Source organism: Lissotriton helveticus, chromosome 7 (genome assembly GCF_964261635.1).
Source record: "Lissotriton helveticus chromosome 7, aLisHel1.1, whole genome shotgun sequence".
NCBI lineage: Eukaryota > Metazoa > Chordata > Amphibia > Caudata > Salamandridae > Lissotriton > Lissotriton helveticus.
In genome coordinates this window covers 755825449-755836349 of record NC_136068.1, presented here as the reverse complement: position 1 = coordinate 755836349, position 10901 = coordinate 755825449, and the positions used below count along the sequence as shown (strand labels likewise).

Below are 10901 nucleotides of genomic sequence, written 5' to 3'. Positions count from 1 at the left end.
TTATAGTTTTGGTAATGTCAGAGTACAACAAAAATAAACCACAACACATTTAGTAAACACAATTTAGCTTGTATAAGGTGTTTCAAGGGTGTCGACGGCGTTTCGATCCGCTATCAGCTATATGCAGATCATCATCAGGACATAATATATATATGCCTAAGGGTAGCCTCACTTCTCTATGGAAGGAAGGACATCAAGGACCAATTGGTCCGGGCTGCACTGACACTGATAAGGAACAACAACCCGACACTGCACGACCTCTGGTCCTTAGCACCACTGAAGGGCCACTCTAAATGCGGTAACTGTGTGGTCTGCGAATTTACTATTGAATGTAAGGAATTTGTTTTCAATGACATCAGGAATGAACTTAAAATGTTTACTAACTGTAACACGTGCAATGTAGTATGTGCCATCTTTTGTCCTTGCAATAAAATATATGTAGGTCAAACCACCCAGAAAATCTGCCTTCGCATCTCCCAACACAGATACAGGATATGATGCAAAACAGCAAATGCTCCATTGGTTGAGCATTTCCTACAAAAGGGACACTCTGAAAATGACATCCGCTGGACTATATTCAATACCGTAAACGTACCCCCTAGAGGTGATGACATCACAAGAATCTTAAACAAAGAGGAGCTTAAATGGATTCTAAAGACAGAAAGCCTAAATACAGGACTTAACCTCCTTGAGGATTGGACCTCCTTGATATAATGCGGAACAATACTCAACGTACATCTATATGTAATCTCAAACACCTTGACTTTCTGAGTTCTATGAATTGTTCTTAAATTTTAAATTTTAATTCAAAATTTGATTCTGCACGTCGCCTTAATCTTTATTGTTGTCACTACCTTGGCTAACCTTGCCCCTCTCCAAGATAGCCACCGAAATATCACCCCATCACAAGCACTTCACATGTCCATACTAATCCATGAAAGGGGCGCAGAGATGATAATATCATGTGAACGTGACAAGCCACCCCCGTGCCTCTTGAGCTGTTCTCATACACCTGACTCAAATATATACTTTCATTTAAAAAAAATCTTCCCTGAATCTTGAACAACAAAGACTAAAAGTCATGCTTTTGCGTCCAACGTTGCACATTTTTTTAAATGCACATTAAAATGCAGCCTTTATTTAGTATTAAGGAGTCTGTGTGCATGGTTGATATAGGGTGTAAATCTCTGCAGTGTGCATGTGTGCATGCGCGCACGCAGCCGGATGTGAAGCAGCCTACACACAGTAGAGAGGTGCGTCAGGGTACAGTAAAGCACTGGCACTTGTGAGCTCAGATGATGGCAGGCGGCTGGTCGAGAATCGGTGCCCTCATAGATGAGAGGAGTGTCAGAATGAAGTACAATGATGCATGTGCACTTGCAAGTACAATTTCTTAAGCGAGCGGTGCATGAGCGGTGCCCTCAACTATATGAATAGGTTTGAAATGGCACTGATAGCATGGGGTACTTGCAGCAGATTATGCATCCGCCATATGCAGCGATGAGTAGTCCTCACATGAATTGCTTGTCATAAAAGTGATGCCCGAGGGCCTTGAGCCGGGCAAAATACTTTGAATTTAAATAACACAGCCATAGAGAGCTCAATCTCGTATCAAAGTGCAAGTTGACTTAAACCCAAATAAATAAAAAAACACCTGGCACTTGAGACATTCCAGTAAAGGCAAAAGCTTGTAGAGTAAACAACACTCCTTGTTATAATTTAGTCTTGCAGTGAAACGCAATGACGCCTATGTGTCACAAGAATCTTAAACAAAGAGGAGCTTAAATTGATTCTAAAGACAGAAAGCCTAAATACAGGACTTAACCTCCTTGAGGATTGGACCTCCTTGATATAATGCGGAACAATACTCAACGTACATCTATATGTAATCTCAAACACCTTGACTTTCTGAGTTCTCTGAATTGTTCTTAAATTTTACATTTTAATTCAAAATTGGTTCTGCAAGTCACCTTAATCTCTATTGTTGTCACCACCTTGGCTAACCTTGCCCCTCTGCAAGATGGCCACCGAAATATCACCCCATAACTTCCCGGCCTAGTCCCTCTTCACTTCCTTACAATCGTCAGCCAATCGATAAGGGCCACGCCCCCAGACAACAGGGTCCTTCCCCATCGGTTGTCACTCTCCCTTCCCTTCTACAGCGATCGTGCAGAAGTATCAAACTTCTCCGGTGAGTGCCGCCCCTCATGCCCGCAACCGCCTCCTTTCTGACACCGTACTCCTCTCACTCATCCCATTTTTTCCCCCCGCACAGGCCATTGAGCCGTGCACCGTCTATCCTGAACGCGGACTGACGCCGTGAATTTCCGCCGATTCCGGTAAGTGTCTAATACCCTTAGCACGTGTCCATTCCACTCTGGCAGACCCCCCACTAAGCCTCCTTACTTCCTTCCACGCTGCGCACTACCCATTCGGGTACTTCTCCGCCCCACCCCTCAACAAGACCAACGCTCCCGCAACCCTGCGAGGTCACACTTGCCCGCCTTCCGAAATATTGGAAGGTCGACGAGATTGACTCAACGCTTCATTACCAACCACATCACTCCGGTAAAATAGCATGACTTGACTTCTGCTCCCCCTCACGATCCACTCCCGAGAACACACACTTCATTTACAAGTCACCATGTGCTGCTAATTATATATGTGTATAAATTATTTTCTCTTGTTTATAATCACACAATGATGTTTTGGCATTACATATGTAATTTCTTAAGTCTATAATGACGTAAGGATGCGCCTTGCCAACCTGGACGTTACATGCTTAAATGATTTGTGCCATCACCTCCAGTTATTAGCTTGTGAATATGCAGGCAGTAAAAGCCCCCTCTTTTTACTATGTATACTGTCTTGATGCCTAAAAGCTGTGGTTATAGCACAAGTATGCTCTGCTTAATCCCCCGTATTTGTCACCCCCTTGTCACAGGCTTTAGTATTAATTCCTCGAGCCGTTCCCTTGGTTCATTTACTGTAACCCAATATGCAGACTTTCTCCGTTTCTAGTGACTTAATTCTCCACTGGAAATAATTAGACAATGGATGACTGGCCAAATGCTTCCTTGCCTCTGTGGTTTTGTAGCCGGTGACACTTTTACCGTGATTGCGGGGTGTCTGCCTTCGAATCCTTCGATATGGGCTCCATCCCCATATAGGCCATCCTGAGCTCTTTTGACAATCCATTACCTTCCTTCCACGTATGGTTATGCATGTAGCGGATTCTCACTTGGGGCCAGATGTAGGTAGCCAAATACCGGTCGGTAGCGGCCGAAAATACTGAATTTCGGCTGTTACCAAACGGTATTTGGCTATTGAGATGTAGGGACACAAAAAATACTGATTCGATAAATACGAGTCAGTAATTTTACTGATTCGGTAATTTTACTGACTCGGTATTTACCGAATCATCATTTACCGATTCGGTATTTACCGAATCGGTAAATGAGATGTAGGAAGCACTGTAAACAGTGCTTCTGGGCTTTAAGGATTCGTTATTTACCACCAACTATTAGTTGGTGGTAAATAACAAATTCCTATGTAAATGCAAATATGTGCACTGCCACTGTGCCATATGACAGACATACATGTACTTAGGGCATGTATGTGTGCCACATGTGCACACAAGCACTAATCAGGGGTGCAGCAGGGTGTCAAAGTGACACCCTGCCACCCTTGACTTTTTAATAATTTTACAGAATCGTATTTACCGATTCGGTAATTGACATTCATTCCTATGGACCTCCAGGCCCATAGAATCAATGGCAAATACCGAATCGGTAAATACCGAATTTTACTGATTCTGTATTTTTTACCGAATTTTTATCTACATAGCAATGACCGATTTGAAAATACCGAATCGGTAAAATTCGGTATTTTCGAATAGGTAATTGTAAATTACCTACATCTTGCCCTTTGTTCTTTATGTAGGCCTTCCTAATTCCCATTTTTTTTGTATTTTCCTCCCTTCCTTCCATAGGCAATTGAGGCTCCCCTTGGGCATATATATTATGTCCTGATGATGATCCGCATATTGCTGAAAGCGGATCGAAATGCCGTCAACACCCTTGAAACACCTTATATACCCTTTCTCTCAACTATCTCATAGGGCCTAGTTCGATGGTCTTGGAGGAGCCCTGGGATCCATCATCCACACTTTCTGCCCAAGCTGGAATTCTACCTGGGTAGCAGTTTGGTCATACTGTTGTTTCATTAACTTGTGGCTGTCCTCTAACTTGTCAGGAGCTTTCTTTCAGTACTTAGCCATCTGGATTATAAAGGCTAGCATATAGCTATCAACATCCTAGAGTGGGTTTCTTGGGAGCCTGCTCCCACCTCTCACTAACCAACCTAAGAAGGCCCCTTAATGGATGGCCATACAGAGGTTCAAATGGGCTAATGCCAACCCCCTTATTTGGTACTTCTCTATAAGCAAAGAGTAGTCATGATAAGAGGATGTCACACATGCACCTCATTGCCTCAAGTAGGCCCTTAATCTCACCTTTAAAGGTTTTGTTGAATCTCCCAACAAGCCAATTTGTTTGTGGATGGTAGAGTATGGAAAAGATATAAGTATGTCCTTACTCTTTCCACAGTGACTGCATATAAGCAAACATGAATTTGGTGATCCTGTCAGACACCACTTCCTTGGGGAAACCCACTGGTGTAAAAATCCACATTAGGGCCTTAAACACTGCAGGTTTGGTTGCAGTCCTCGGAGATATGGCCTATGACTACCGTGTGGCATGATCCACCAGAACCATAATAAACCTGATGCCAGGGTCTGTCTATAGATTCATGGGCTCTAAAATGTCAATGCCCACCCACCCTTTCAAAGTTGGTGCCAGGGATGGAGAAGCGATTCATGAGAGCTATCAGCTTCTGCCATGTCCTCCCACTGGCCTGGCAAGTCAAGTAAGTCTTACAGAATGTATCTGAGAAAATCTTCATTGAGGGCCAGTAAAATTGGGGGACAAGCCTGGCAAGGTCTTATCCTACCTGAGATGTGCTGCCAGTGGTATCTCATGAGCCAGCTCCAGTATAAAGGCCCTGTAGCATTGGGGAAAGGCCAGTGCCTTTGTTGCCCCATGTACGGGTACCTTAGGCTCACTATACAGGAGGTTGTAATCTCAATAAATCTGGTGACTTCCAGAGGCATCACCTGCTGCCTTGGCGTTGGCCTGTTGCCTCATGCCCTCCAAGCTTGGCCACACCTTCAGCACATTACAAAAGTCCTTCCTGGTGGTTTCTCCATCTACATGCCATCCAGCAAGTTCAGGTGCAGGGCACCAAGGGTGGCAATGTCCTTTCCACTGGGCTCCCGGGCTGCCTCTGGTACACCATCTACCTCAGCTGGGAGACATTCAGGTGCTGGTTTCCCACACCCCTTGCCCTCCATTCTCTTGGCCGCTGGCTGGGCCATTCTTTCAGACTCCAGACTTCCTTGACTCCCTTGCTGGGCAGCCATGGACATAGTGTATCAGCAAGAAAAGTTGGTACAGGAACAGCAGAACAAGTCAGGCCAGAAGCAGGGGGACCAGGGCTATATAAGCAGGGACCAGATGGGGAAGGATTAGGTGGATTAGAAGGATCAGAATAAGCAAGGATAGGAGACCCAAAGTGGTCACAACCAAGGGAACTACGGTGTGAGGACCAGGCTGTTGAAGATCAGGGTGACCGGGAAAACCAGAGCAACAAGGAACAATGGGACCAGGCCAAGATCAAGAAGACTATATAAGGAGGACCAGGGTACAAGGGCACAGTCGCAGATGGATACAAAAGACAGGGACCAGGGCCAGGAGAGTCAGCTTGAGCCAGACCAACTGTGAGTGCCAGATCTAAGAGAACCAGGACAATAGGGTAAGGTGGAGAAGGACCGAACAGACCATCAGGATCATGGTAAGAATCAGTAGTAGAAGCATCAGGAAGCCCAGGAAGACCTAATTCAAAGCAGGGCCAGAACCAGGGCCAGAAAGAAAAGTATCAGAAATGCCTAGAACAAGGAGCACCTGATTTAGAAAACTAGTATCAGGGTGACACAACTAGTTGACCAGGACTAGAATTAGGGTTGGGAATAACTCAGGGAGTTTAAATCTGCAGAGTGGAGTTACATAAATACTCAGCAAGATTCCAAAGTTCCACCACTGGGTGGAAATATGCATGTCATACTGCTCATGCTCCAATTGAGTGCCAGTAGGGCAAACAACTCTGAAAAATCTGTGCGGACGGTGCCATGCAGTGCACTAGGGTGTTCAGCCATTGAGTTGACTTTGCTGTTGCTACAGTAGAAAATGTACTCAAGCAGCAGCAAATTTACTAAAAAAGCAGTCCTTTGACCATGACTGCTAACGAACTGTTAGAAAACAGGTCTAGGGGACACCAAATCTCACTTACATTTCTGGTACCTTGCGTGAAAAGATTCCGCCACGTGGCGGCTGGCGGAATTTGGTAAAATTTAGCAATGCAGAGTCTCTCATTACAAGAGTTATGCAGAGTTGCCAAATTCTGCCAATTACACTGGTTGAATGAAACCTTTACCCACCTATAACTAAGATGAGGATCATGAGGTCCAAAACAACTCAAAAGTGGAGGACATGGAGTAGCATCAGGAGGATGAACAACACCAGGAGGCACAGAATGATCTAGAGGAGAAGGGGGAAGACCAGGAGCACACCTATATTATTCTATGCCACGTGTATTGGGATATCTCTTTTGTTGTCAGAATCAAGGACTCTGACCTGTATAGCACCACATCAATAGAAATGTGTGCTGAAAAATCACATAATGCAAATCTGAGCTGTGAATGACAGCAGATCCTTTCTGATGCCAGCACAGTGATCTGTGGATGGATCGAGAGCAGAGGGAGAGAAAACTTGGCAGAAGGGTTTTTGAATCTTTTCACATCAATAACACTCGCCGAACACTTCAGCAACAGGAGCTACAGTGATAATCCACATGCTGCGTCAACAGTGACCGCCTGTAAAGACCCCCATTGCGAACCTCTAGCAACAAGCATGCTCTTCGTGCTACAACAGTGAATGTCCCCGACACCTAACCTGTTCTTCGTGTTGACAATGGACTCCGCCAACAAGAAACTCTACGCAAAGCTCCTTGAGTCGGAACTTGAGAATGTACATTTTCAGCGGTATGCAGGTGGCCCCAGAGGTGCAAGAGAATGATAACCCTGAGGATGACTTGATGGACATGGAGGATGAGGATGGAAATGGCCTAGCCAAAAGCCCCAAGCTCCATCAATGGGTGGAAGACAACTTGCCCAGAGGAACGAGGTCCCCTGGCAGGGCAGGTTGCAGGAGGTGTCCTCCTCCAATCTGTACCCTGAGGAGTTAGCAGACTGGAAGGCAGAGAGGGAGCTGAATCTGCAGCTGGCCCAGCTGCAAGTGGCTTCAGAAAAGGAGAAATAAGAGGCAGCCAATGAGCTTTGGAGGAAAGGAAATTGACCCTGGAGGAAGCAGAAGCTGAAGCTAAAAGAGTGGTGAAGTGAGTCTGAAAGAGCTGTACCTCAAAGCCAAACAAAACACAGAGTCGATCAATGGTGGAAGCGACAACATAGTGTCATATTCCCAAGGACCTGGTGCCCAACGCTATGGTGGGGAATGAAACAGACAAGCCGTTTGATACATATGAGAGAGCACTGGAGATGCATAGGTGCCTGAGGAGGATTTGGGAGCCTGTCTCTGCAGGCAAATACATAGTGAGAGTAGGGATCCTCTGCTGTCCTTAAGGAAGGGTGACAAGATAAAGTACCCACTCATGAAGGAATTCCTTGTCAGTAAGTATAGTATCATCTGGAAAACCTGTGGGTTTGAGTTTAAGGACCGCCAGAAAAAGTCAAACATATCATGCGAAGATTTCAAAGATTACTTCTGTAAGGCACTGAATGGTTGGGTGATGGGCAGTATCATAATTAGTTATGTGGAGCTGTACACCAGTTTGCAAAGGAGCACTTTATAAGTAATGTTTTTCCAGAGCTGCACCAAAACCTAATTTAGTCCAAATTTCCTAAACCCAGGAAGCTTGCAGAGGAGGTGGACTGCTGGCTCAGCACCAGACTCCAAAAGAAGGTTTCTGGGACTGACCCCCAAGAAGGGTGATTCAGGTTCCCCTCAGCAGAGCAAGAGGGAGGTCCAATGTAACACAGACAGGTGCCAGAGTAAGCTTAGGGGAAAGGGATCCCATTCCCCTTCTGAGAAACAGAGAGGACGTTCTGGTGCGTGATGACCCAGAACATTTCATTTCCAACTTCACTGCTTTGATTGTTCCTAGGTAAGACACAAGTAAGGAAAGGTAAGACACAAGTAAGGGAACTCTGACTGTACCAAGAAACCACCAACCTCCATAAGGTTGGCCAGTGTGGCTCAAGAGGGAAGATGTCCCCAAAAACAGAGGGTACAACAGATTCTAGTCTCTCCTAGTTAGGAGATAGCTTTAGAGAGCAAGCTTGTGATCCTTGAAGGTGAGAGCGAACACTTTCACCAGTATACAGTGAATAGGATATCTGTCACTGCTTTGAGAGTGGCTGGTGCCAGCCAGATCATGGTGGTAGAAAGACTGACTGGTTTCTACAGATTAGTACCTGCTATTGCAGGTGTGTAGGGAAACATAGGCCCAAGGGTCTGAATTTGTCCACCCTATGGTCTTGTTCCCCGTGGAGTGGGGTGGGGAAGTGACCTAGAGAAGATCATAGTCAGTTTCCAGATGCGCAAATGAGTTACCACTGGTGTAAGAAGAGGTGAAACAGATGGCTGCCCATGGTACTCTGAAAGCTGAGATTTCTGGGGTACCACTGCCAAACGGAGGGTACCGAGGCCCAGATTGAGTGGGGAGGAGGTGGAAAGGCTCACTCCTAGTACCTGTTCAGCCTCAGGGTACAGCCCCTAGTTGACAAGCCAGTCTCTGGATATGACCCCTAACCTGGATAAAAGGAGAGTGGAAGTAGGATGCCTAACACCTGAAGCTTTCCCCCCAGTCTGGGAAAACTCAGAACAAGTAGGGAATTCATTGCCTGTCCCAAGGCTGGAAGTGAGGCCTACCCAAGGTCCAAGCTTGAAGCCTCCACCTGGCAGAGAATGGCTCGGTTACTAGCTCTTGACAATGAAATCTGTCAGTGGTCTCCATTCGTTACTGTCTTTATGGGTAGAGTTTTCCCTAGGTTAGGGACAGAAGTCTGACCCAAGAGTAGAATGGACCACGTCACCTTACTGGCCATGCTGGTACTGTCTGCCTACTGAGATGCATCTGTGAGCATGTTAAGTTAAGGAACTTCACAGATGGGGTCCACAGGTGAGGTGGAGGGTTCCCCATTGGCTAGCATATTGTCCCCAGAGAGTATTGCCAGAGAGGTACGGTTAGGTTTATAGGGGTACCGAACTGAGAAGTTCCACTGCATATGAGGGCCATTGTTTTGTTGCATCGTCTATGCAGGAAATTCTATCTGGTTATTAATTGGTCTACCCTGACTTTTGGCTGGGGTAGGTCAAGGTGGACCTGCCCCTCTTGGTGGGGTCACCCCAGATTTATATTTTCTGTTTTTGACCTTATTTTGGTTGCCATTAGGACTTTTGCCCTACTAAACAGTGGTGAAGTGCATGTGCTCTTTCAATTTTGGTTGGCAAATGCCACTATTCATGTGCTAGTGTTTATTGGAGATTTGCCTGGGTATTATATTCACATAAAATGTGCTCTTTCCTAACACATGGTAAAATTGGTGTATTCCTGACTGATACTTTAATTTTATTTATAAGTCCATTGTCAATGGTGAAACATGTACCTAGGGCCTGTAAATTAAAAAAAAATACTATTAATAGGTCTCACCACTCATTGTGCTACCCACCAAAGTTGCACTTTAAAAAATGTCTCAGGCTCTCAGTCTGTAGATACTTTGGTGTTGATTTAATGGTCAATACTGCTCGACCTCTTGATCGTTTCACTTCTGATTGTAATAAACACAGAATGATGATCCGATCGAACGAGGGATGGAAGGGAACAGCTGGGAAGGAGACCTAAAAAGAAAATGTTAACAAGATTATCTTCAATGATAACACCACCCTAGAATTGACATATCATTATATATACATCTATGTATATTTTCATCAATACCTGAAAAAACAACATAAGAAACATTATAATCCAAGATTCATAGATCTATTCTACGTAATGGTCATCGATTATTCCTGTGGAAAGATAAAAGGACAGGAACTTTTAGGATTAGATCCAAGTTTGTAGGAGTAAGAGTAAGAACGAAGATACTAATGCATTCATTATTTCTTGGTTTTCCCCACAATGTACCTACCAACTGAATATGTCAGGCCAACGTCACAGAGGAAGAGAAGGATTCCTCTTTTTTCTGACGCCCTGTTAATAGGCAAAATGAAAACAGCATAGAATTACTCTAGTAATAGATTCCTTTGTGTGTCCTTCATTGGATTCTGAATAAACTTCACGCGACTTCACACCATCTACCACCCCCCCGGGAAACTGCCTACCGTTCGCCGAAAAGATGGCTGACCTTATTATGCAAGCTTCGATTTCCCACTCCAAGAATCTCTTCCTGGGTGACTACAACATCCACTGGAACTAAAATGATGAACCTGCGGTCACCCTTTTCAATCAAACCCTAGACATCACTGACCTGACACAAATCTGCCTGGCCCCTACTCATATCAAAGGCACCACCCTTGATGCTATCCTCACTAACAAAGATTTGGCCACTCTCTCTAGTATACTTCCTGTAGATTGGTCTGATCACCACCTCATCCTCTTCACCTTGAAATGCCCCTCTAAACCTCCCTCCCGTATCAGTACTCCTCCCACTAAATCCACTCGTAACCTTCACCTCATCCCACCTGGTGAACTCAAATCCACAATTAAAG

The 10901-nt window shown here is 45.1% G+C and overlaps 1 long non-coding RNA gene across 1 annotated transcript in view; it reads right to left on the bottom strand.

The window, feature by feature from the left end:
* LOC144767022 (uncharacterized) overlaps positions 1-9987 on the bottom strand; it is a 146409-nt gene extending 136422 nt beyond the window's left edge. Inside the window, exon 1 of the long non-coding RNA XR_013598029.1 lies at positions 9863-9987. This is a non-coding gene — a long non-coding RNA (uncharacterized LOC144767022). The remainder of the gene's footprint in view (positions 1-9862) is intronic.
* Between the last annotated feature and the right edge of the window lie 914 nt (positions 9988-10901).